The sequence below is a fragment of the Hoplias malabaricus genome, chromosome 13, assembly GCF_029633855.1.
Source record: "Hoplias malabaricus isolate fHopMal1 chromosome 13, fHopMal1.hap1, whole genome shotgun sequence".
In the NCBI taxonomy this organism is placed as follows: Eukaryota; Metazoa; Chordata; class Actinopteri; order Characiformes; family Erythrinidae; genus Hoplias; species Hoplias malabaricus.
The window spans coordinates 32,438,622-32,465,396 of NC_089812.1; the positions used below are offsets into that span (position 1 = coordinate 32,438,622).

Sequence of the window (26,775 nt, forward strand, 5' to 3'; positions counted from 1 at the left end):
TTTATACCACAGAGCTCGATAATTATTAATAGACCCCAGGTTACAGTGCAGAGTGGTGTTCTCTCCTTTAGTGGCTGTGAGAACAGGGGGCTTCTGGGGCACCACAGTCACACCACTGTAGTGTATGTTGCATATACCGTAATATATGAATATATATTTTATATATATTTATATATTGTGTTTATAGCGTTGACCTTATTCAAACTCTTATGATTACTGATATTTGACTAATGATAGTAATTCAAAATTTATAATTGGCTTAAGCAATTAAAACGTTAATAATTAATTTGAGAAATGAATAATGGCCAAACTAAGTGAGTTCTTCAGGATCTTCAGACTTTTAATGAACAGACTCCACACACTGTGATTTCAAATAATGAAGGTATTTATTAACAAAAAGAAGAAGGATATTTACTTAACATAGCATAATCTTGAAATCTCATGGCATCAACGCAGGGGAAGCCGATTCGAATTTAAAGATAAGCTAGGCACTAGGACTTATGACTAATGTATTGCTAACTGAGGTTTTACTTAGTGTATACATCTATCAAGGGACTTAATTAGGCACCAGCTTCTGGAGAGTGAATGAATTTTGGCTTGCTTACTCTTTTTGCCGTTTTCACCGAGCTGTCGAGTCCCGCTGTTTAACCTCCGTGCTCTAGGGGTTGTTTCTTGTACTCCCCGCGTCGTGGAAGGTAGGCCAGCTGAGAAGGAGATTCCCTCCAGGTTGAGTAAGGCACTCTTGGCCTTAGACGGGGCGATGTCGATCGGGAGTTCCCTTTTTTAGGAGAATTGCAGGCTTGGCTGGTCTTTCCCCTGCGTGGGGTGGCTTCTCAGAGTGTTTAGCTCGTCAGTCGAATCTCCAGAAACTGTGCCCTCAGAAGTCGGTTTATAACGCTAATATATCCGCTTTCAACTAATCTAAAGAGGTGATATCTTATTCTGGCCATGAATAAGTTTCACCTACTTTGATCACTCATGAGATTAAACTTAGATTGGGCGATAAAACATAAACACAATTAAAAGAAAAGAATGTATTCAAATCACTCGACGTATTCGTAAATTTCTTTCATACTAGCTAACTCAAGACGTCTCCTGGGAGCTTAGTGAGGTAATTTAAAAGTCTTTGTTCTTCGGCATGGAGAAGAGAAAACCGTCTCCTTGGAGAGGTTAGAACTTAGAGAGATAGCTTAAGATAGAGCGCGTGAAGTAAGAGAGCGATTTGGAAAATAAGAGAGGAAGTTTCAGCAGTAAGAGCGAGTAAAAAGCAAGAGAGTGTAAGAGAGTACAAAAAAAAAACTAAGAGACCAAGAAATGAGTCGGCACCCTCTTTTCAAATGTAGCGCGGTCATGCCCTATTGGGAGGTGTCCTTCCTTTGATTGGATCCGGGGTCCGAGGCTCCTCTAGCTTCATGTTTCAGAGAGAGGAAAAAAGATACACGTATACACGAAATTGAATATCATAGAAATTACTTATACATACTTGTGGTATAGCATAATATGTGTCCTAGATTATTAATATCAAACATCTACATATAATTTTATTTTGGGTACGTCGTGCTTACGTCCCACTACAATATCATGTTAGAAGATATTAATTCGTTTTCTTAGTTAGAGACAGAAACTTTCTTTCATGATTGAAAACAGTAATACACATCACTTCATTGGTTGATAGGTGTTCATCTGAAGACACAAAGAGTGACATTCATACATATCGCGTACACATATTTTTTCAGAATTTGATTAATTTTTGTTATTGTTTAGGCGACCTCGGGCGAGACGTAGTTTCGCCAATGTCCACTTGGGATCGCTGTTGGTCCATGCTGTTTGTCCTGTGCGGATGGTTACCAGGAGGTCAACCCGAGTTTGACCATCTGGGCTGTCTGTTTAGTAGGCTCGAGATAACGTTTTGTTGTTTAAGCGCCACTCGTCATAAAAAGTCCTTTTAACTCTGGTTCTCACCACTTTGTTTGTTCTTATTTTTCCTAAGAGCATCATAAAATGGGTTTGTTATCTGGAGTTTAGACAGGCGTTCTTTTGATGTAGACTTTAGGTGAGTTCGTGTGGGGGAAGAGTGCAGCGTTTTTGCACACAGCAGTTCTGTGGAATGTGAGATTCTGTTGCAGACAAAAATCCTTGTTAGGGGGAGAGTCTTTATTAAGAACTTTCATCTCTTTATTCGGTCCATACTCCACTACACCACTGACACCTGCAATAAAAGCAGCATCCATGTTACATTAGTTGATGCTCACATTAGATGGAGGTAAATGCTGAGGAGCTCCAGTGTTGTGAAATCTTACATGAGAGAGCAGTGAAGAGAGTGCAGAGTGCTGGCAGCATCTTGTCAGTGTGTGATGACAATCTGTGCTGAGTGAAGAGAGGAGCAGCTGGAGGAGCAGATAAAGGAGAGAGAGCAGGGGTGTGCTATAAGAGGCAGGAGGAGAGAGGGAGGGGTCTCTTTAACTTTGTATATGAAACCTGACTAATCAACTGAAGTTAGACCCCGTAAATCATTTATTTCTGTGACTACATTTCTACATTGGATTGTGTTTGGATGGTGTTTGTTCTCTTCATAAACATCATGATGTACAGTCAGATCAAACTTCAGTCTGGCTACTTGTAGCTTCTATTTATAGTGGCAGAGTATGTGTTTATTTCTTGGTGGTGCTCTGTTAATGATATTTTACAATACTGTTTAACCCAGAAACTATTCCTCTCAGATTTAGAATGATGCCAAACAATCACTGATTTTAAATCTGAATGCTGCCACATGAAGTTGACATTCCTAGTTTTAATGAGCTTTAATAAACTGTAGCAGTAAACACATCGCACTACACTTTACAAAAACAGCTAGAGTCACCTTATATTCACTTTAACATTAGATATGAAACCTGACTAAACAACTGACATCAGCTGATATGTGTCAGATGCACACTAAAAGGATGTGGATTATCCCTGGAATCAAATTTTCATCCTTTCAATGTACAGTGTTTTTCAGTCATCCATTGTCTGTAACCACTAGAGGGTCACGCTGTGTATGGAGCCTATTTGGAATCACTGGACGCAAGGTAGGAACACACCCTGGAGGGGGAGCCAGTCTTCACAGGGCATCATACACACACACACACACACATTCACACACATGGACACTTGAGTCGCCAATCCACCTGCCAACGTGTTTTTTGGACCGTGGGAGGAAACCGGAGCACCCGGAGAAAACTCACGTGGAGAACACGGGGAGAACACACTAAACTCCTCACAGACAGTCACCCGGAGCAGGACTCAAACCCACAACCTCCAGGTCCCTGGAGCTGTGTGACTAAGACACTACCTGCTACACCACCGTGCTGCTCTCAAATAAATGTTGTCTTTTAAATAGTAAACATTCCTTCTTCACCTGTGTAGGGTCCTGATGGGATGTACTATAAAGAGTTAAGAGGAGAGAGGGAGGGGTCTCTACAGTGTGTTTGGAATTATTATGCATCCATGTATTTTTGGCTACATGTCAATAGATCCTTTTCTTAATCAGCACAGCTGCTCTAAATCAATCCCTAATTGGACCCTATAATAATTGAAACCTATTGAAAATTTCTGGGAAATTCAGAAACAGCAAGTTTATTCAGGTTTGTATCCAAAAGGTCTTATTTTTATGTAATTTATATCATTTGCATATATATGAAGAGGCTGAATTGTTGAGGTGACACTAGACTCTAAAATATACAAACCGGATTCCAAAAAAGTTGGGACACTAAACAAATTGTGAATAGAAACTGAATGCAATGATGTGGAGATGGCAAATGTCAATATTTTATTCGTAATAGAACGTAGATGAGAGATCAAAAGTTTAATCTGAGTAAATGTAACATTTTAAAGGAAAATTGTGTTGATTCAAAATTTCACAGTGTCAACAAATCCCAAAAAAGTTGGGACAAGTAGCAATAAGTGGCTGGAAAAGGTAATTGAGCATATAACGAACAGCTGGAAGACCAATTAACACTAATTAGGTCAATTGACAACATGATTGGGTATAAAAAGAGCTTCTCAGCATGTCAGTGTCTCTCTGAAGCCAAGATGGTAAGAGGATCACCAATTCCACCATTGTTGCGCAGAAAAATAGTGCAGCAATACCAGAATGGTGTTACCCAGTGTAAAATAGCAAACACTTTTAAGTTATCATCATCAACCGTGCATAACATCATCAAAAGATTCAGAGAATCTGGAGCAATTGCTGTGCGTAAGGGTCAAGGCCGTAAAAACTATACTGGATGCTCGTGATCTCCAGGCCCTTAAACTTCACTGCACCTCAAACAGGAACGCGACTGTCAAGGAAATAACAGAATGGGCTCAGGAATACTTCCAGAAAGCATTGTCAATTAACACAATCCACTGTGCCATCCGCCGTTGCCAGCCGAAACTCTACAGTGCAAAGAGGGAGCCATTTCTAAGCAAGCTCCACAAGCTCAGACATTTGCACTGGGCCAGGGGTCTTTTAAAATGGAGTGTGGCAAAATTGAAGACTGTTCTGTGGTCAGATTTGAAGTTCTTTATGGAACACTGGGACGCCATGTCATCTGGACCAGAGAGGACAAGGATAACCCAAGTTGTTATCAACGCTCCGTTCAGAAGCGTCAGAATGCTTGTGGCATGGGCAGCTTGCATGTCTGGAAAGGCACCCTTAATGTAGAGAACTATGTTCAGGTTCTAGAACAACATATGCTCCCATCTAGATGTCATCTCTTTCAGTGAAGACCCTGCATTTTTCAACAAGATAATGCCAGACCACATTCTGCAGCAATCACAACATCATGGCTACGTAGCAGAAGGATCTGGGTACTGAAATGGCCAGCCTGCAGTCCAGATCTTTCACCTATAGAGAACATTTGGCGCATCATAAAGAGGAAGGTGCGACAAAGAAGGCCCAAGACGATTGAACAGTTAGAGGCCTGCATTAGACATGAATGGGAGAGCATTCCTATTTCTAAACTTGAGAAACTCCTCTGTCCCCAGAATTATGTTGAGTGTTGTAAGAAGAAGGGGGGGATGCCACACGGTAAAAAAATGGCCTTGTCCCAACTTTTCTGGGATTTGTTGACACCATGAAATTTTGAAATTAACATTTTTCCCTTAAAATGATACATTCTCTCAGTTTACACTTTTGATCTGTGATGTGTTCTATTCTGAATAAAATATTAGATGTTGGCACCTCCACATCATTGCATTAAGTTTTTATTCACAATTTGTTTAGTGTCCCAACTTTTTTGGAATCCGGTTTGTAAAAAAAAAAGAGCTTCTTGTTTGAGCCTGAGATAAATGGAGGTACACTATGGTGATATTTATAACCTAGAAAACTATTAATTAGTAACAGTTATTTGTAGGACTAAAATGATCACATCCCAGCCAATCAATCACTAATTTTAAATTTACATTCTGTGTTTTAATAAACTTTTATAAACTGTAGCAGAAAATACATCTCAATACACTTTTCAAAAACACCTATTGTCTTATATTCACTTTAACATTGTAAATGAAACCTGACTAAACTGAAGTCGAACCATGTAAAACATTTATTTCATATTTAAACTGGGATTTAGACGTGAGAGACACATACTGAAGTGGATCATCTCTGTAATCAAATATTCATCCTTTCAGTGCACAGTGTTTTTCAGATACAGATTTATTTTTTAGACTTCATCACAATGTACAGTCAAATCAAACTTCAGTCTGGCTACTTGTAGCTTCTATTCATAGTGGGATATTGTGTGTTTATATGTAGGTGGTGTTTTATTTTACAAAGACTGACAGAAACTATCTGTTGGATTTGCATGAGTTTCCTCACCACGATCACAGACGGCTGGGTTTCCCCTCTGCAAATTAAAACAGAGTCTGTGTATGTTCATCTGTGACTGGAGTTACAATAAAGAAGAATGATTTTCAATGATACATATGATTGAATAGCACATGGGTCTAAGCATTAAAGGATTACGTGAGAATTACTGAGCCCTTATACATTTACTATTTCCACGTTGATTACTGACTGAGTTCTCTCTTGTGGAAATCTCCAGGTCAGTGCACTTCACTCTGATCCTTCACTACCACCTACCCCCGCTCCTCTCACATTCACATTAACATTAATTCACCCCACAGTCTGTCTATGAGAGAACGGGGCAGGGGAAGAATGATAATTTAAAACTAAACTATTCAAAAATAAGAGACAGAAAGATGCTGGTTCGATCTCCCGCAAAGGGGCCGGAGGAGTGAAGAAACAGCACTGTCTCTTCCCTCAACATCCAGAGCTGATGTATCCTTGAGCAAGGCGCCTAACCCACAACTGCTCTGCACTGGGATGACTGCCTTTCATTCTGGGGGTGTGTACACTGACTGCCCTAGTGCACTAGTGTATGTGTGTTTCACTGCTACTCATGAATGAAATGAGGAAGTACAGTTTTGTTGTAGTGTTTAAATTCAGTTCCGAGGTGTAAAAGGTTTTCAGCTGAAGTAAGATATTCGTTTTCTCACCCACCCACAGTCATTTTTAGGTCATAGCTGCCCCTCTGACTTTTGCTGTCTGATTGTTTCAAGAAAATCGCATGATGTAAGAACTTGTTTGGACTTATCTTAAAGCTGAGGGAGCAGCCAGAGTGTAGCCCTTCATGCTGATCGAGGATGAACAATATGTAAGACACTGCTTAAGTAGCCGTACTGAGAGATGATACACAGTGGTTTTCACTGAGTAATTAAATGTTGATTTGCTTTAAAGACCATCATTTATACCATTTTTACAACAAATATATATTCATGTATTAGATCAGTTGGATTTAAATGTACATTTTATGACAGTACTATAATCAAGCGGATGGAAAGTGTCTGCATCTGCAGATTTTATGCGAGTTTAATATTCTGCTCCACTTCTGACATTTAATTTCCTGTAGCACTTTTATAACTTTGAGACTTGTTTTTTTGTTGCCCTTTTATCTTTTCATCCCAGTTTCCTTCCATAATTTCTGCCTGCCTTTTAATGCTGAAATAATTTGTCAAGTAAATTCTGATATTTTTTAAATGTTAAACTTTCCTCCTCGATTTGAGTAGGTCCCTGTTGATGATACTGTGCTTCTGATTACGTCTAAAACAGAAGTGAATGTGAGCAGTGAGGAGGTTTTTGTCATGGTGTGAATCACTGTGATACCCACTCATTAACAGATCTGTCATGTGTGCTACAGTAATACACTGCAGAGTCTCCTACCTCCACTGTATCAATAATCAAAGTGTAATCCGACTGAGATGAGTGTGTTGATGTGAATTTAGGAGATGAAAAGCCAGATCCATACCTAGGAGAGCTATAGCTGTGATGATTTCTTAACACATATTGAGGAACTCCTCCTGGAGCCTGTTTATGCCACACAACTTGAAAATTAGTAACAGAGCCCAGATTACAGTGTAGAGTGGTCTTCTCTCCTTTAGAGCCTGTGAGAACAGGGGGCTTCTGGGTCACCACAGTCACACCACTGACACCTGCAATAAAAGCAGCATCCATGTTACATTAGTTAATGCTCACATTAGATGGAGGTAAATGCTGAGGAGCTCCAGTGTTGTGACATCTTACATGAGAGAGCAGTGAAGAGAGTGCAGAGTGCTGGCAGCATCGTTTCAGTGTGTGATGACTCTCTGTGCTGAGTGAAGAGAGGAGCAGATAAAGGAGAGAGAGCAGGGGTGTGCTATAAGAGAGGCAGGAGGGGTTAGAAGGAGGGGGCTGTAGACAACACTAACACACCACATGTATCATTTACATTTTTGTGCTATAGAAGGTAATAGTTATTTATTTGCATAATGTTGTGTCAAAATAATTCCTGACATTGACTTATTGAAAAGGCATAAAAATTATTCATTCATTTAATAGAAACACTTTTTTATTCCTTGAACATTTCTAATTACAAATCTGAAGTGTTGAGGTGTCATTAGACTCTGATGAAAAAAGCCTCTGAACTGAGCCTGAGATAATGAAGGTACACTGGGGTTATATACACCATGACCTGGTATTAATTAATAATAGTAACCTGTATTAATTAAATGATCACATCTCAGCCAAACAATCACTGATTTTAAATCTGAATGCTGCCACATGAAGTTGGCGTTCCTAGGTTTAATGTGCTTTAATAAACTGTAACAGTAAACACATCTCACTACACTTTACAAAAACAGCTAGAGTCACCTTATATTCATTTTAACATTAGATATGAAACCTGACTAAACAACTGAGGTCAGACCTGATATGTGACAGATGCATACTAAAAGGATGTGGATTATCCCTGGAATCAAATTTTCATCCTTTCAATGTACAATGTTTTTCAGTCATCCATTGTCTGTAACCGCTACAGGGTAGGGGTGTGTACAGAGCCTTTCTGGAATCACTGGACGCAAGGTAGAAACACACCCAATAGGGGGCACCAGTCAATCAGAGGGCACCCAAAACTCTCACACATTTACTCTCATCTATGGTCAGTTTTGAGTAGCCCGTACACCTACCTGTGTGTGTCTTTGGCCCATAAGAGGAAGCCGGAGCACTCAGAGGAAACCCATGCAGACACAGGGAGAACACACCAAACTCCTCACATCCACCCGGAGTGGGGCTTGTACACAAACTCAGGACCCTAGAGCTATGTAAGAGAGACACTGCATGTTGCGCCATCATGCTGCCCTGTGATATTTATTATTATACTGTAATCAATTCACAGCAGATGGAAAGAGTCTGCCTCTGTTTTATGAGAGTTTTGTTGTCTGCTCCATATCTGACTTCTGATTTCATGTAGCATATTTGTAAATGAGACTTGATTTGGAATCCTTTACTAAATCCTTTTATCCCCTTAATTTCTTTCTTTTTCCCTGCATTTTATTGCTGAAATTATTTTTCAAATAAATTTTATTTCATTCATTTATTATCTGTAACCACTTATCCAGTTCAGGTTTGCGGTGGGTCCAGAGCCTACCCTGAATCACTGGGCGCAAGGCAAGAACACACCCTGAAGAGGGCGCCAGTCCTTCACAAGGTGACATACACGCACATATTCACTCACACTCACACCTATGGACACTTGAGCCACCAATCCACCGACCAACATGTGTATTTGGACAGTGGGAGGAAACCAGAGTACCTGGAGGAAACCCACTCGGACACAGGGAGTACATACCAAACTCCTCACAGACAGTCACCCAGAGCAGGACATGAACGCACAACCTCCAGGTCCCTGGAGCTGTGACTGTGACACTAACCTGCTGTGCCACTGTTCAGCCGTCAAAAAAGTGTTGCTATTTTGTAAATGGAAAACGTTCCTCTTTCACCTGTGTACAGTCCTGTTGATGATATTGTACTTCTACAGCTGTGTGAAAGCAGAAGTGAATGTGAGCAGTGAGGAGGTTTTTGTCATGGTGTGAATCACTGTGATACGTACTCACTAACAGATCTGTCCCATGTGCTACAGTAATACACTACAGAGTCTCCTACCTCCACTTCATCAATAATCAAAGTGTAATCAGACTGAGACGAGTGTGTTGATGTGAATTTAGGAGACGAGAAGCCAGATCCATACCTAGGAGAGCTCCCATCATGATAATTCCTTATCACAAACTGTGGAACTCCTCCTGGAACCTGTTTATACCACATAGCATTATAATCATTAATCATTAATTAATCATTAAGAGATGAGCAGCTGCAGGGGTGTGCTATAAGAGTCAGGAGGAGAGAGGGAGGTGTCTCTTTGACTTTGTATATGAAACCTGACTAATCAACCCAAGTTAGACACCGTAAAACATTTATTTTTATGACTACATTTCTACATTGGATGGTGTTTAGATTAGATTAGATTCAACTTTCAAGAGATGAGCAGCTGGAGGAGCAGATAAAGGAGAGAGAGCAGGGGTGTGCTATAAGAGGGTCAGGGGAAGAGGGAGGGCTCTATAAACTACAAATACTATATATATAATTCTCATTTGCTAAATACCCCCAATAGAAATATTCTGCTAAAATTGTCTTCCTGTAAGTAAAATTGCTAATCTTACCATGATCAAACATCATAAACATGTTGATTTTTACTTGTACTCTTTATTTTATCTGTGTATAATCCTTCTCTTAATTCCTTTCTTCCCTTAAGCTCAGGACACTTTTATTTGCTTCACTCGTATAAACAGCTAAAACAGCAGACCAGTGTTGAGCAGGTTGGACAGCAATCACCTAGATGTTAATGCATTAATGAGTGGCTGTAGTAATAAAGGGATTAGGTGTGTGCTTGAGGAGGAACTTGTTCAAGAGCATGCACAAGCTATAAATATTGGTAGATGGGAGATTGTTGGTGGACGTAGGTAAAATAACTGCACAGAGTGCTTTGTATTAACTACACTGAGGCCAGACATGGTTCTCTACTCTGAAAGTAAATGGATAGTTTATTTCATAAAGTTAACTGTTCTATTTGAGGATGCAGTAGATGAAGCATTCAAAAGGAAGAAGCTGAAGTACACAGACTTGGTGGCTGAGGTGAGGGAACGTGGGTGGCAGGTACATATAAGACTGGTGGAGATAGGTGTTATTGGGGGGAAATGCACTGTAGAGGTGCTATTGTGGTTGTTGGTGATGTAGCACATAAAGTTCACATGGAACTGGTGGCACTGAGCATGCATTAACGGTGCCAGTGGGGCTAGGTACAGGCTTAGTCACCAGGGAGGCCAGTGTGGATTTATGGTTGATGATCGAAAAGGGTGAGGTAGGACTATAAAGCTCGCTTGGAGTGGGGTGGGTCTGGGACACCAGACTTCACTGTTGAGCCTTCTGGAGTTGTTGTGGACTTAATTTAGTGAAACACCGATGAGGGGCGGTGTCTACTTGGTGACCCCTGTGAAGGGTCATAAACGGCCACGTCAACTTTATTGTTGAGGGGTAGGATTCAAACAACAGACATTTTGTGGCTGCAGGTAGGAAGAGAGTCTGGAAGCTCTGTGTGAAGCTCTAATGGATTGGCATAGGATATTTTACATCTTATCCTGTGTATGATTATAATTAAATCCTGTGTGTTTCTCATAATGTGTGATGTAAAGGATTCAGTGTTGAGGTATCAAAGCTTCAGTGACTCTCCTGCAGTGCTTCTGATTCTGACAGTGGAGTTTTCAGGATTTTAGACATGGGGTGGCAGAAGGGTGGATTACAATTTTTTAAAGAAGTGCAAGCTGAAAAAATTCAAATTCTGTCAGCCTCTGAGAAGGCATAATAGACCGAAGTGTTTGTGTACAGCATGTACAGTGACATATAATAGTAATCACGTTACAGTGATTTGTAAATTGTAATGATGATACATTCATTCATTATCTGAAACCCTTATCCAGTTCAGGGTTGTGGTGGGTCCAGAGCCTACCTGGAATCATTGGGCGCAAGGCAGCAATACACCCTGGAGGGGGCGCCAGCCCTTCACAGGGCAACAAAGACATTCACTCACACTTTTGAGTCGCCAATCCACCTACCAACATATGTTTTTAGACTGTGGGAGGAAACCAGAGCACCCGGAAGAAACCCACACTGACACAAGGAGAACACACCAACTCTTCACAGACAGTCACCCGGAGCAGGAATCGAACCCACAACCTCCAGGCCCCTGAAGCTGTCTGACTGCGCCACCTACCTGCTGCACCACCGTGCCGCACAATGATGATACAGTAGAACTCTATATTATTACATGACCTTTATTTATTCCACTATTTCTTTAGGTAAAATTGTGGTAAAAATAATTTGAATTTGGCATTGAATTTGAATCTTACAAGTGATTAGAGTAAGATGTTTTCTGCACTGCAGAAAAACTTACCACAAAATATTAATAGAAGGACCTGCTAGCCTGTTAGCTGAAGGTATAATTGACCAGCTCGACTTAAGTTTATTTATTGTTTTGTACCACCATTTATGCTAACTCCACATCCCATCTATTAAAACACTCTTTAAATATAATAAAACACTAAATACCCAAGTCAATATTATATGTTCCTCTTAAGGACACTATACTTCTACAGCTGTGTGAAAGCAAAAGTGAATGTGAGCAGTGAGGAGGTTTTTGTCATGGTGTGAATCACTGTGATACCCACTCACTAACAGAGCTGTCCCATGTGTTACAGTAATACACTGCAGAGTCTCCTACCTCCACTTTATCAATGATCAAAGTGTAATCAGACTGAGATGATTGTGTTGATATGAATTTAGGAGACGAGAAGCCAGATCCATACTTAAGAGAACTCCAGCTGTGATGATTACTTAATACATACTGTGGAACTTCTCCTGGAACCTGTTTATACCAATATGCTTCAAAATTAGTAACAGACCCCAGATTACAGTGCAGAGTGGTCTTCTCTCCTTTAGTGGCTGTGAGAACAGGGGGCTTCTGGGTCACCACAGTCACACCACTAACACCTGCAATAAAAGCAGCATCCATGTTACATTAGTTGATGCTCACATTAGATGGAGGTAAATGCTGAGGAGCTCCAGTGTTGTGAAATCTTACATGAGAGAGCAGTGAAGAGAGTGCAGAGTGCTGGCAGCATCTTGTCAGTGTGTGATGACTCTCTGTGCTGAGTGAAGAGATGAGCAGCTGGAGCAGAGAGAGCAGGGTAGTGCTATAAGAGAGTTGTGGTGGGCGTGGTGGGGTCTATCAACCACACACCAAATGGATCATATACAGCACTCTAATGTGTTAATAAGATATTAATGTAATAATGTATCTGTATACGTTTTTTTATATTGACTGACTCTGTTAGATGTTAAAATAATGAAAAATGTTTTTATGAGTAAATAAATAAATAAACACAACTAACAGGATCTACACAGAGAAAATGAAACAGTGTTAAATTAAAAGGAATGTCTGCTGTTAAACAGGATTTTTGGTTCATTTTCTTCATTTTTCTTCATCTGTAATTTTTCAGGATCAGATGTTGCTGCCAAAAAAGCAGAATCCAGCTTTCACTGAATACCCACATCATTCTTGGACACTAGCTCAGTATTATTAACTAAAATGACTGTATTGTAGGCATCTTTATGCATTTCAGTTGTTTGTTAAATCAAATGTATATTTTTTATTATTGCATTTATGTTTATTTCAGAATAATTTGTTACCATAAAGTTTGGAAAGATTCATATACTTTAGGGGGGAAAAGCATATCATTAATTGCATTCACTTACAGTGTTTCTCTTAAAATAAGAAACGGAAACTCATTAATTTGCATAGAGCTAAAAAATCAACGTGGTGTTGAGCAGGTGTATCCTCAGTGTGTGTCAGTGTCTTATGTATCAGTTTCTGTGTTTAACGGAGAGAAAAGATGCAGTAAGAAGGAGGGGGGCAGAGGGAGGACTCACACCATAAACTAGAATTATATCAATAGACTAAGTCTTAAACACTTTTGAGTCTATTTGCACACTACTGACTCAAACGTTAATACTGAGTGATGATAAGTTTTAAGTTTTAAATTATTTTTAAAGAAATTATACTTTTAGTTACTAACAGCACAATTCACCTCTTTTGGATTATGATTCTGCAGAGAGATGTATTTTTAATTCAAGGTCATTATACGCTCAGTTGTATGGAAATATCTTTTAAATCTATGAACATAGTGCATTAGTGTTTTCATTGTGAATATGACCCAGAGAATGTTGCTTATTTAAACAGAGCTAAAATGACCCTGAAATCCAGCTCAAGACCAGCTTTTGCTGGTAGCAGGTGTTGTATGGTCTAAGCTTTGATGGTCAAGGTGGTTAAAAAACTGCTCATCAGATTAAAACATACCCTATGCTGGTAAACTAGCTGTCTAACCAGCTCCTGAGCTTTTTTTAGTCATGCTCAGTCTTACTGATGGTGTTGGTCGATCACTTTGGAAATGCTGGTCATGCTGGTCAACCAGGTGCTGGTCATGTTGGCTAACCAGCTTGGTCTTACTGGTTGTTCAGGTTGATAATGTTTGTAGACAGGCTAAACCATCAAACTTAAACAAAAACAAACCCATATGCTGGTCAAGAGCTAAACTGGTCAAACAGCTTGAGCTGGTTAGGCTGTTTTTTTTTTTTTCTGCGGAAATCGGATTCGTCAGACAAGGCCATTTGCTTTAATAGCTCCTACGTCTAATTCTGATGCCCAGATGTAAAATGTAGATGCCTTCTTCTTTGGACTGCAGTAGACAGCAGTTCACTCTTCTGCGGACAGATGGCGATGTTCACTAATGTTCCACGGGTCCCCGTCTACGGGTCGCAACGGGTTCACTGCACATCCCCTTTTCTACATTCGCTTTATTCCCCCCGCCATAAGACACCTACACGTTTTTCTCTTTTAATTTGTGTATCTGTTGTGAGAGTAGCGGTAAATATTCAGTATAACGTTCTGAAAACTTTCAGGCTCTTTTTGAGTGTAGTTTATGCCTCAGGATCTGAATCTCTCACTGGAGCCTGACATTTGAATTCACTCTCTGTACTACACTTGTCTGGACAGTGACCACTGACTCTAATCTGCTTTAGATCATTATTTTTCATTTCCAGTGACATTATCAGTGACCACAGGTTTCACAACATCTCAGTGTAGCTGAATGTCCATATCTCTCTTCACTCTACAGTCAGTTTATTATCTTATCATTTTATAATCCTGTAGAAACATGTTTCACTCCTTTAGTCATTCTCACTCTTATTCTCTACATGTGTTTCATTGAGCTGCTGAGGTCTCTGATTAATATCTAGAACATTCTACTGGACTCTCCATCACCATGAAAAATGAACAACAGTTTCTTTAGTAATGCATTTTATTAAACTTCAGCAAACAAACATGTTATAAAACAGAAAAGATAAATGACTACGTCAGCAGGAGATGATCCAGTGTTTGTTAATGACGTCAGCGTTCTGTCACTACACGTTAAACTACTGTTTCTATGAAGCTCTGTTACTGTGAAGAATAAAAGAATGAAGATGTATCAGATGTGATCAGGTTCAGACGATACATTCAGACTTCTTCAACTTTTTACTGGCGGTTTTTGAGGCAGAAGACACTTGACACGTTACGTCTTTATCTTTCTCCCACTCTGACCTCTCAATGGTCAAAAAGCTGCTCAGTCTGAATTTCTTATTGGTTTGCTGCTCTGCAGAGCCAGTGGTCACTCCACTGCTGACCGCTTTACTGTCCACCAGCCAGCTCACATCAGCAAACCCAGTGGGCATATCACTGACCACACACACTAGAGTGGCTTTGTTAGACTTCAGCTCTTCACTGGACGGAGGGAAGAGGGTCAGAACAGGAGCCGGGGCAGAAGCGTCTGATCAGAGAAACAGATAAAGACATGATTTAATACACTACAAACAATGAGAATTAAAGACTGTTTGAAGTTGTGCCCAGTTTGCTGTTAATGAAAGTATAATTTTTGTCACGTTCTAAAGGAAAACACCTGTTGTAAACACTTTAATTGATTTAAATAAATTTCTTAAAAATAAATATAGAGTAAATCGAACCTTCACTTCTCATAAAGGAGTTATACTGAATATTAAAAAAGAAAAAAGTATTTTACAGTTACATTGAGGAACAGAGAGGAAGATGGAGAGACCATGAAAAAGTATTTTAGTTTTTTGTTATATTTTTTTAAAAAATGACTTAAAGTATAGTTTGCTTAATTTTGAAACGGCTGCATGTAGAAGTTTGGAAAGCTCTGATCGGGTGAGTGTTATTTAGTTATTTTATTTTCAAAATCAATAATAGACAACAAATGCAATTGTGTCTAAGGCGTCATATGTAATGCACAACATGTATTTTAACATATAATTTATATTGGATAAAATTAAATACAAAGTCTGCCAAAAAGTTTACACAAACCTTATTTTATGTCATATTTACTGTAACATGTCTTACAATCAGAAATTAAATTGTAAGTATGCTTTATAATACCAGACGAGTGTTCTCTGTTGAGAGCTATTTCTAATTTTCCAGTTAGAAAATCAACAGAACTTATATGTGGCTTTAAAACATATGCATCAGACAGCAATGAGAGCAATGTAACTTCAGCAATAGCTGACTTACAGCATACTTTCCAATCAGCAAGTACTGTTTTCATATTTATCCACTATCAAATTTCACAACAGAGGAACACAGTCAGGGTTTGATTCTGAAATTATAAATCATTGATCTTCCTTTGGTTCATGTCTGCGTCCAACTCTAATGCTCTCCTTCTTTTAAACACACAATAAAAATAGACAAAATCCTTATTCAGTGTTATAAAGTAGCAGTTTGATTGTTAAAGCTGAGTCTGAAACATTAAAGAAGTGAAGTGTAGATAAAGAGAAGAGTTTCTTACCGGTGACGAACAGCTTTGTTCCTTGTCCGAATACCACTGTGCTTCATTTCATATCATCACCCGTACAATAACCTCCTCAGTTTCAGAAGTGAAAGTAGCGCAACTGAAACCTCCTCTAGACTTCAGCTCTCTCTTCTACTGTCTGTGATCAGCACTGAGTCCTTCCACATCCCGTTTCAGTTTCTGGGAATTCCACAGCTCTGTTCTCCTGAGATTTCTTCCCACTTCCTGCTCAATAGACCACTTTTCCACTCCACTTTTCTGCTGAAGCTGAGAGATGTGCTCAGTCAGATGGAGATGTCAGTGTGAACAGTGAGGAGGTTTTTGTCCTGCTCTCTATCACTGTGATACAGCTGAAGAAGTAGAGTCATCCCATGTTCCACAGTAATACACTGCAGAGTCTCCTACCTCCACTTTACTGATTATTAGCTGGTAGTCGATGCTTGTGGAGGCTTTAGATGTGAAGCGTGCAGATGAAAAATTATCTCCATATTTATCAGGAGAGCTGTGAGAATAATAAAATCTCAACACAAACTGAGGAGCTGCTTGTGGAATCTGTTTATACCAGGAGACATAGTTGCTTTCATCCTTTGCGATGTTACAGTCCAGACTGACAGTGCGGCCCGGCTCTGTTTGCACTGAAGGGGTCTGTGTCACAATTTTCTGTGAAGTGACCCCTGAAACATAAAGCAACATTGAAGTGTATGAGCATCAATCACATTTCACACACACTCCTAGTCTCACACACACCTCATCAGTGTAGAGAGAAAAGCAGGAGGAGAGATCTTACATGCCAGAGCAGGGAGTAGAACACAGAGAGTTGGCAGCATGTTGTCTGTGTGATCAGCAGAGGGATGAACAGAATGGAGGATGAAGAGAGGAGAGAGTGGAGGGAGCTTTCATAGGGAACTGAGGGAGGGACCTGCATCTCTAATCAGCCAATCAGCTGAGACTTTCTTCACTGACACGACTATAGTGCACTGTGTCTGCAGTGGGGAATGTTTTCAGAGACTGTTTTATTGGTCACATGCATGATTAAATACAGTGTGTTCCTCATCATGTGTGTGTGTGTGTGTGTGTAGGAGAAATGAAGAGTAGCTAAAAAAATTATACATGGCTTCCATGATGCGTGAAGTGCTCACTTGTTTGTGAAGTGGGCTTTGTGTTCATTTTGAGTGAAACTCTTCTTGTTTGTGGGTTTTATTCGTGTGAGTATACATTTAAACTGAGAAAGGCTGCCTAATAAACAAAGCTTAAGATCTCAATCTGTTTTCTTATATGAACCAATTTTACAAAGAATATGATGGGTCTCTGACACAAAATGAATCTTTGATAGGAGTTTATGTGTCTACAGCTGTGTGAAAGCAGAAGTGAATGTGAGCAGTGAGGAGGTTTTTGTCATGGTGTGAATCACTGTGATACCCACTCTTTAGCAGAGTTATCCCATGTTTTACAGTAATACACTGCAGAGTCTCCTACCTCCACTTTATCAATAATCAAAGTGTAATCAGACTGAGACGAGTGTGTTGATGTGAATTTAGGAGACGAGAAGCCAGATCCATAGTTAGGAGAGCTCCAGCTGTGAAAATTCCTTAACACAAACTGTGGAACCCCTCCTAGAACATGTTTATACCAACGAGCATCATTAATAACAGACCCCAGATTACAGTGCAGAGTGATCTTCTCTCCTTTAGTGGCTGTGAGAACAGGCGGCTTCTGGGTCACCACAGTCACACCACTGACACCTGCAATAAAAGCAGCATCCATGTTACATTAGTTGATGCTCACATTAGATGGAGGTAAATGCTGGGGAGCTCCAGTGTTGTGAAATCTTACATGAGAGAGCAGTGAAGAGAGTGCAGAGTGCTGGCAGCATCTTGTCAGTGTGTGATGACTCTCTGTGCTGAGTGAAGAGATGAGCAGCTGGAGGAGCAGATAAAGGAGAGAGAGCAGTGGTGTGCTATAAGAGTCAGGAGGAGAGAGGGAGGGGTCTCTTTAACTTTGTATATGAAACCTGACTAATCAACTGAAGATAGAACACGTAAAACATTTATTTTTATGACTACATTTCTACATTTCTTCATGATGTACAGTCAGATCAAACTTCAGTCTTGCTACTTGTAGCTTCTATTTACAGTGGCAGAGTGTGTGATTATTTATTGGTGGTGCTCTGTTACTGATATTTTGCAAAGACTGTCTAACCCAGAAACTATTTCTCTCGGATTTCCATGAGTTTCCTGAACACTGTTGGATTTCCCCACTGCAAATTAAAACAGAGTCAGTGTATGTTCATCTGTGACTTTAGTTACAATAAAGAAGGATGATTTACAATGATACATATGATTGAAAAGCACATGGGTCTAAGCATTAAAGAATGAAAATTACTGATACACTCATACATTTACAATTTCCACGTTGACTACTGACTGAGTTCTCTCTTGTGGAAATCTCCAGGCCAGTGCACTTCACTCTGATCCTTCACTGCCACCTACCCCCTCTCCTCTCACATTCACATTAACATTAAATCACCCCACAGTCTGTCTATGAGAGAAAGGGGCAGGGGAAGAATGATAATTTATAAAACAAACTGCATCAAAGTGTAGTAAAATAATTATGCCCCACGTTGCAGCGGCATAAATACTACATATCGGAGTCAGTGATTATTGATTAGTATTTGATTATTAATTACTGACTTAATTAATTATGATAAGCTACATGTTTGGGAGTCATTAAGTAATATGTAGTGTCTTTACCTGTCCAATTTTAGCTTGGACATGTAGGTCATCATGTTAGATGACTTTACATACAATATAGCGGAATTAGCTAGAATTAATTATTATTAATGAATTATGCTCATTGACCCCCTGTAGGTTCTTGGCTCTGAAATTGAATTTGAACTAAAAGTAATAATTCTGTACAAGAAAGGTGCACACACAAACAAATAACCAAAAACTGGTTTTATCACACAACTGTTTTTTTAATTGTAATATCAAATACTGAATTTTGATTACACATTCATATAATGAAATGGATTACAGTGATACATGAAGGAACAGGGAGATTAATATATGAGAGAATCTCTCTATGGTAATTTCCCTAAATTCTAAAAGGCTATAGTTTATCCCAGCAAAGCGTTTAGCACCAGTCTCATGAGTTAAGAAAGAAATGAAACCATGTGACCTTACACATCCCTGGAGATGGACTGGTGATCGCTGGGAGTATGTCACTGACGTGTGGTGCTTTCCAGTGCCGGCTTCCTGGAGTACTGCAGACGCAGGCCTTGTAGCACTGCAGCCGCTGTTCCTCTTCTCCCTCTTGGCCAGAGACAGAGTGACCACTCGTTCAGAGCAGGTGGCATCCTGAAGGTCTCTGCGGGAATTCTCAGTTATCGCTGCTCTGCCTCTTGGTGAGAGACACGTCCATGCAGGTCTTTCCTGGGCCTTTTGCTCATAAAATCATTCTGAGGGTCCGTGTGGCCTCCTTCTCCATCGTTGATCCTGAAGCTCGTCACGACTTTGAGGGTCAGGGGTCTGAGGTCTCTTTCAAGCTCTGGGCATGGCATCGAGCTTTGCTGGAGTTAAACTATAGCATTTCTTACTAAACTATAATTTTCTAATAGAAATAAAAAAAATAAAACTTCTGATTGGAATTTCAGGGTTTGTTCTATCTGGACTCTGCTTGAGGAGTCCAAGACTGTTTAAGAAAGAGCCATAAGAGAGTCTGGAAAGCCTCTGAAGAAGCCTGAAGAGAGCTGAAAAGCTGAACTCTGAGGAGCTGAACTCTAAACTGAGAGCTCAAGAGAGAACCGGCCTCTCCCTTGACTGACTTCCCTAGCTGAGAAGCATTGCCTCCTGGAAGCAAGAGAGAGTTCTTCACGCCACTGGTTTTTAAGCCAGATTTTAGGAAATCCGCCTTGAATTGAGGATTGGAGCCTCTCTTGCTCCTGATTGGCTGTTTCCTGTACCTTGGTAGTGACATCACATAAAATGTATGACTCATGACAAGACAAAGACTTAAAGACAATCCCTGTTGAATGACTATCCCAGAATTCTGAATCATACTTGTGCAATATAATAGATTGTATGTTAACACAAAGTAATATCATTCAGACAAACCATGTTTTACATAATTCTTAACCAAATAACACAGAGTATGTGGCCACCTTGGTTCCTACATAAGGTCATATAAAAAGGTGATTTTAAACACGTAAATTAATTCCACCCGTTTTGATTGTCTAAATGGAATTTCACACAGTGGTACACATACACAACTTGTTCACCAGGTAAACTTAGGAATTAAGGAATGTGTGATTCTTTTAACAGTCTTTCAAGATGTGTGAGAGGACATTTAATCAAGGTTGAGTCCGTGTGCCTGCATTCCATTTGAGAAGAGTTGCATGACCCTCCAAGACCCTGTGTGGTAAACTGTCCTTGAAGGTGCCTGTAGTATAAGTTTTTATGAATATCTGACACATACATTTAATGTGGGGCCAGTGCTTGCTGGAAGGATTATCTCAAATTCCAGTCTCACCTTGAGTGAATTGGAGATGTCTCTGAAGACAATTCGAAAGTCCATGGCTGATGTATCCTTGAGCAAGGCACCTGATCCCCAACTACTCTCCAGGCACTGTTATGGCTGCCCTTCCCTCTGTGTGTGTGTGTGTGTGTGTGTGTGTGTGTGCACTCACTGCCCTGGAGATCACATCCAAGACCTTCCAGTCCAAAGCTCGCTTCTCTATTAGGCCACAGCTGCCCCTCTGACTTTTGCAGCCTGATTGTTTCAAGAAAATCACATGATGTAAGAACTTGTTTGACCTTAAAACTGATGGAGTGTAGCCCTTCATACTGATCAAGGATGAACAAGATGTAAGACACTGCTTAAGTAGCCGTACTGAGAGATGATACACAGTGGTTTTCATTTAGTAATTAAATGTTTATTTCCTTTAAAGACCATCATTTATACCATTTTTTATAACAAATAAAGTAATTTATTAGATCAGTTGGATTTAAATATAGATTTTATGACAGTTGTCACGCCCTTGTCTTGTCGTGTCTTGTCACGCCCTTGTCTCACTTCCTCTTGTCGGTCGTTTGTTCCAATTCCCAGTCTTGTTGTTTCCTTTCCATAGTCATGTTGTATTGTTTTGTTTCTACTCCCAGATCATGTTGTTTCCTCTGTTCATTTCCTAGGTCATGTTGTTATCAAGTCTGTTTGTCTCCGCGTTTCCACCTTTGTTCATACTCTCCAGTCTGTCTTGTCTGTCACTCGTTCCCTTACCTTGTTCCTATCGCTTCCCTTGTCTGAAGTCTGTTTGTATATTTATTCAGTCTAGCTCTCTTTGTATCTGTTCAGTTTTCTGTTTAGCTCTCCTTGTTCAGTTCTCTGTTTTGCTCTCCTCCTCCAGGTCCCTGTACGATCTCTCTGTTCAAGTCTCTGTCTAGGTCTCCTTCTGTATAGGTATTCTGTCTAATCGCTTGATTCTGTCTATCTCTGTTTTGTCATCTGTTGTTTCAATAAATACTGTGTTTTAGCAAGTGCGTCCGCCTCCGTGAGTCCACCCCGTGATACCTGACAACAGTACTATAATCAAGCAGATGGAAAGTGTCTGCATCCACAGATTTTATGCGAGTTTAATATTCTGCTCCACTTCTGACATTTCATTTCATGTAGCACTTTTATAACTTTGAGTTTTAATTTTTTTTGCCCTTTTCTCTTGTCTTTTTATCCCCATTTCCTTCCATATTTCATTTGTCAATGAACTCTTGAAGGGATATGCACCTTGTGGGAGCAGCAGTTCTTGCCCTAGTGGAAGGGTTGTGGTGCTAAGATAAGGAAAACACTCATGTTCATGCATGACAGTGCTCCATCTCAAGCTTCCCACTAGACCCGTGAATGGTTAAAGAAGAAGAGATTTGCTGATGACCAGATTTTGCAGTGACCTGCTTCCTCACCCAACCTAAACCCTTTCTGGGCAATTCTGAAGCAGCAAGTTTATTCAGCTTTGCATCCAAAAGGTCTTATTTTTATGTAATTTGCATATATACATGAAGTGGCTGAATTGTTGAGGTGACACTAGACTCTTAAAAAAAAAGAGCTTCTTGTTTGAGCCTGAGATGAATGGAGGTACACTGTGGGGATATTTATAACCTAGAAAAGTACTAATTAGTAATAGTCAGATGTAGGATTAAAATTATCACGTCCCAGCCATTCATTCATTCATTATCTGTAACCGCTTATCCAATTCAGGGTCACAGTGGGTCCAGAGCCTACCTGGAATCATTGGGCGCAAGGCGGGAATACACCCTGGAGGGGGCGCCAGTCCTTCACAGGGCAACACAGACACACATTCACACCTACGGACACTTTTGAGTCACCAATCCACCTACCAACGTGTGTTTTTGGACTGTGGGAGGAAACCGGAGCACCCGGAGGGAAGCCACGCGGACACGGGGAGAACACACCAACTCCTCACAGACAGTCACCCGGAGTGGGAATCGAACCCACAACCTCCAGGTCCCTGGAGCTGTGTGACTGCGACACTACCTGCTGCGCCGCCCTACGTCCCAGCCAATCAATCACTAATTTAAAATGTGCATTCTGTGTTTTAATAAACTTTTATTAACTGTAGCAGAAAATACATCTCACTATACTTTTCAAAAACACATATTGTCTTATATTCACTTCAACTTTGTACATGAAACCTGACTAAACAACTGAAGTCAGACCATGTAAAACATTTAATTCATATTTAAACTGGGATTTAGATGTGAGAGACGCATACTGAAGTGGATTATCTCTGTAATCAAATATTCATCCTTTCAGTGTACAGTGTTTTTCAGATACAGATTTATTTTTTAGACTTCATCACGATGTACAGTCAAATCAAACTTCAGTCTGGCTACTTGTAGCTTCTATTCATAGTGGGATACTGTGTGTTTATATATAGGTGGTGTTTTATTTTACAACGACTGACAGAAACTATCTGTTGGATTTGCATGAGTTTCCTGTGACTGTAGTTACAATAAAGAAGGATGATTTTCAATGATACATATGACTGAACAGCACATAGGTCTAAGCATTAAAGAATTATGTGAGAATTACTGAGCCCTTATACACTTACTATTTCCACGTTGATTACTGACTGAGTTCTCTCTTGTGGAAATCTCCAGGTCAGTGCACTTCACTCTGATCCTTCACTGCCACCTACCCCCTCTCCTCTCACATTCACATTAACATTAATTCACCCCACAGTCTGTCTATGAGAGAAAGGGGCAGGGGAAGAATGATAATTTAAAACTAAACTATTCAAAAATAAGAGACAGAATGTTGCTGGTTCGATCTCCCGCAAAGGGGTCGGAGGAGTGAAGAAACAGCACTGTCTCTTCCCTCAACATCCACAGCTGATGTATCCTTGGGCAAGGCGCCTAACCCACAACTGTTCTGCACCGGGATGGCTGCCTTACACTCTGGGGGTGTGTATACTCACTGCCCTAGTGCACTAGTGTATGTGTGTGTTCACTGCTACTCATGAATGAAATGAGGAAGTACAGTTTTGTTGTAGTGTTTAAATTCAGTTCCAAGGTGTAAAATGTTTTCATTTGAAGTAAGATATTCCTTTACTCACCCACCCACAGTCATTTTTAGGCCACAGATGCCCCTCTGACTTTTGCAGACTGATTGTTTCAAGAAAATCACATGATGTAAACACTTGTTTGGACTTATCTTAAAGCTGATGGAGCATCCAGAGTGTAGCCCTTCATGCTGATCGAGGATGAACAAGATGTAAGACACTGCTTAAGTAGCCGTACTGAGAGATGATACACAGTGGTTTTCACTGAGTAATTAGGTTTGGATTTCCTTTAAATACATAGATGAATTTACATTGTATATTTTATTATAACAAAAATACTCATGTTTTGATCAGTGGGATTTAAATGAGATTTTTATTATAGTGCTATAATCCATTGGGAGCAGATGGAGAGAGTCTGCATCTGCTGATTTAATGGGAGTTTAATTGTCTTCTCCACATTTGATATTTAATTTCATGTAGCACTTTGTACCTTTGAGATTGAATTGTTTTGTTGCCCTTTTGTCTTTCTTTACTCCTTTCTTATCTTTTATTCTCTTTCTTCCAAAACTTCTTCAATTTGTCTGCACTTAAATACTACTAAAATAAATTTCAAGTAAATTTTACAGCTGTGTGAAAGCAGAAGTGAATGTGAGCAGTGAGGAGGTTTTTGTCATGGTGTGAATCACTGTGATACCCACTCACTAACAGATGTGTCATGTGTGTTACAGTAATACACTGCAGAGTCTCCTACCTCCACTGTATCAATAATCAAAGTGTAATCAGACTGAGATGAGTGTGTTGATGTGAATTTAGGAGACGAGAAGCCAGATCCATATGAAGAAGTGCTATAGCTGTGATGATTTCTTAACACAAACTGTGGAACTCCTCCTGGAACCTGTTTATACCAACATGCTTCAAAATTAGTAATAGTCCCCAGATTACAGTGCAGAGTGGTCTTCTCTCCTTTAGTGGCTGTGAGAACAGGGGGCTTCTGGGTCACCACAGTCACACCACTGACACCTGCAATAAAAGCAGCATCCATGTTACATTAGTTGATGCTCACATTAGATGGAGGTAAATGCTGAGGAGCTCCAGTGTTGTGAAATCTTACATGAGAGAGCAGTGAAGAGAGTGCAGAGTGCTGGCAGCATCTTGTCAGTGTGTGATGACTCTCCGCGCTGAGTGAAGAGATATGAGCAGCTGGAGGAGCAGATAAAGGAGAGAGAGCAGGGGTGTGCTATAAGAGTCAGGAGGAGAGAGGTAGGGGGCTCTTTAACTTTGTATATGAAACCTGACTAATCAACTGAAGTTAGACCACGTAAAACATTTATTTCTATGACTACATTTCTACATTGGATTGTGTTTGGATGGTGTTTGTTCTCTTCATAAATATCATCATGATGTACAGTCAGATCAAAGTTCAGTCTGGCTACTTGTAGCTTCTATTTATAGTGGCAGAGTATGTGTTTATCTATTGGTGGTGCTCTGTTAGTGATATTTTACAAAGACTGTCTAAACCAGAAACTAATTCTCCCGGATTTCCATGAATTTCCTGAACACTGTCGCGGACAGTTGGATTTCCCTGCTGCAAATTAAAACAGAGTCAGTGTATGTTCATCTGTGACTGTAGTTACAATGAAGAAAGATGATTTACAATGATGCATATGAATAGCACATATATCTAAGCATTAAAGGATTACGTGAGAATTACTGAGCCCTTATACACTTACTATTTCCACGTTGAGTACTGACTGAGTTCTCTCTTGTGGACATCTCCAGGTCAGTGCACTTCACTCTGATTCTTCACTGACACCTACCCCCTCTCCTCTCACATTCACATTAACATTAATTCACTCCACAGTCTGTCTATGAGAGAAAGGGGCAGGGGAAGAATGATAATTTATAAAACAAACTGCATCAAAGCAATTAGGTCTCAATTTTGTGATATAAATATGAAACAATGTAAAAAAATACTAAAACTATTCAAAAATAAGAGACAGAAAGTTGAGGGTTTGATCTCCTGCAAAAAGGCCAGAGGAGTGAAGACACAGCACTGTCTCTTCCCTCAACATCCATGGCTGATGTATCCTTGAGCAAGGCAACTAACGCACAACTGCTCCCTAAGCACTGGGATGAGTGGCTTGCCCTCTGGGTGAGTGTATGTGTGTGTGTGTGTACTCACTGCCCTAGTGCACTAGGGTATGTGTGTGTTCACTGCCACTGAGAGGTTAAATGAAGAAGCACAGTTTGGTTAAACTGCTGCATAATGGCAAGGAAAGCATGTTTTTTTTTTTATTCAGTTCAGAGGTGTGGAAAAAAAATACAGATTTTTTTTGATATACAAGAAAAAGTCATGTATTGAGAGAGAATCTTCTTTCACTCAACCACCTCCAAATATTTTTTCCAGTCGTGGAGATCACATCCAAGACCTTCCAGTCCAAAGCTTGCTTCTCTATTAGGCCACAGCTGATGGAGCAGCCAGAGTGTAGCCCTTCATGCTGATCGAGGATGAACAAGATGTAAGACACTGCTTAAGTAGCCGTACTGAGAGATGATACACAGTGGTTTTCACTGAGTAATTAGGTTTGGATTTCCTTTAAAGACATAGATGAATTTACATTGTATATTTTATTATAACAAAAATACTCATTTTTTGATCAGTGGGATTTAAATGAGTTTTTTATTATAGTGCTATAATCCATTGGGAGCAGATGGAGAGAGTCTGGATCTGCAGATTTAAGGGGAGTTCAATTGTTTCCTTCACATTTGATATTTAATTTCATGTAACACTTTGTACCTTTGAGATTGAGTTTTTTTGTTGCCCTTTTCTCTTTCTTTTCTCCTTTCTTATTTATATCTTCCATAATTTC

General features: G+C 39.9%; 1 long non-coding RNA gene and 1 pseudogene across 1 annotated transcript; both read right to left on the reverse strand.

Moving 5' to 3' along the window:
- Positions 1–1,989: 1,989 nt before the first annotated feature.
- On the reverse strand, positions 1,990–7,445 carry LOC136664420 (uncharacterized). Its single transcript, XR_010795145.1, has 3 exons — positions 7,326–7,445; positions 2,301–2,387; positions 1,990–2,209 (listed from the first exon to the last, which is right to left on the reverse strand). It is a non-coding gene; the product is annotated as an uncharacterized lncRNA (long non-coding RNA).
- Positions 7,446–14,834: 7,389 nt separating this feature from the next.
- Positions 14,835–25,056, reverse strand: LOC136665102 (immunoglobulin lambda-1 light chain-like; annotated as a pseudogene).
- Positions 25,057–26,775: the final 1,719 nt, after the last annotated feature.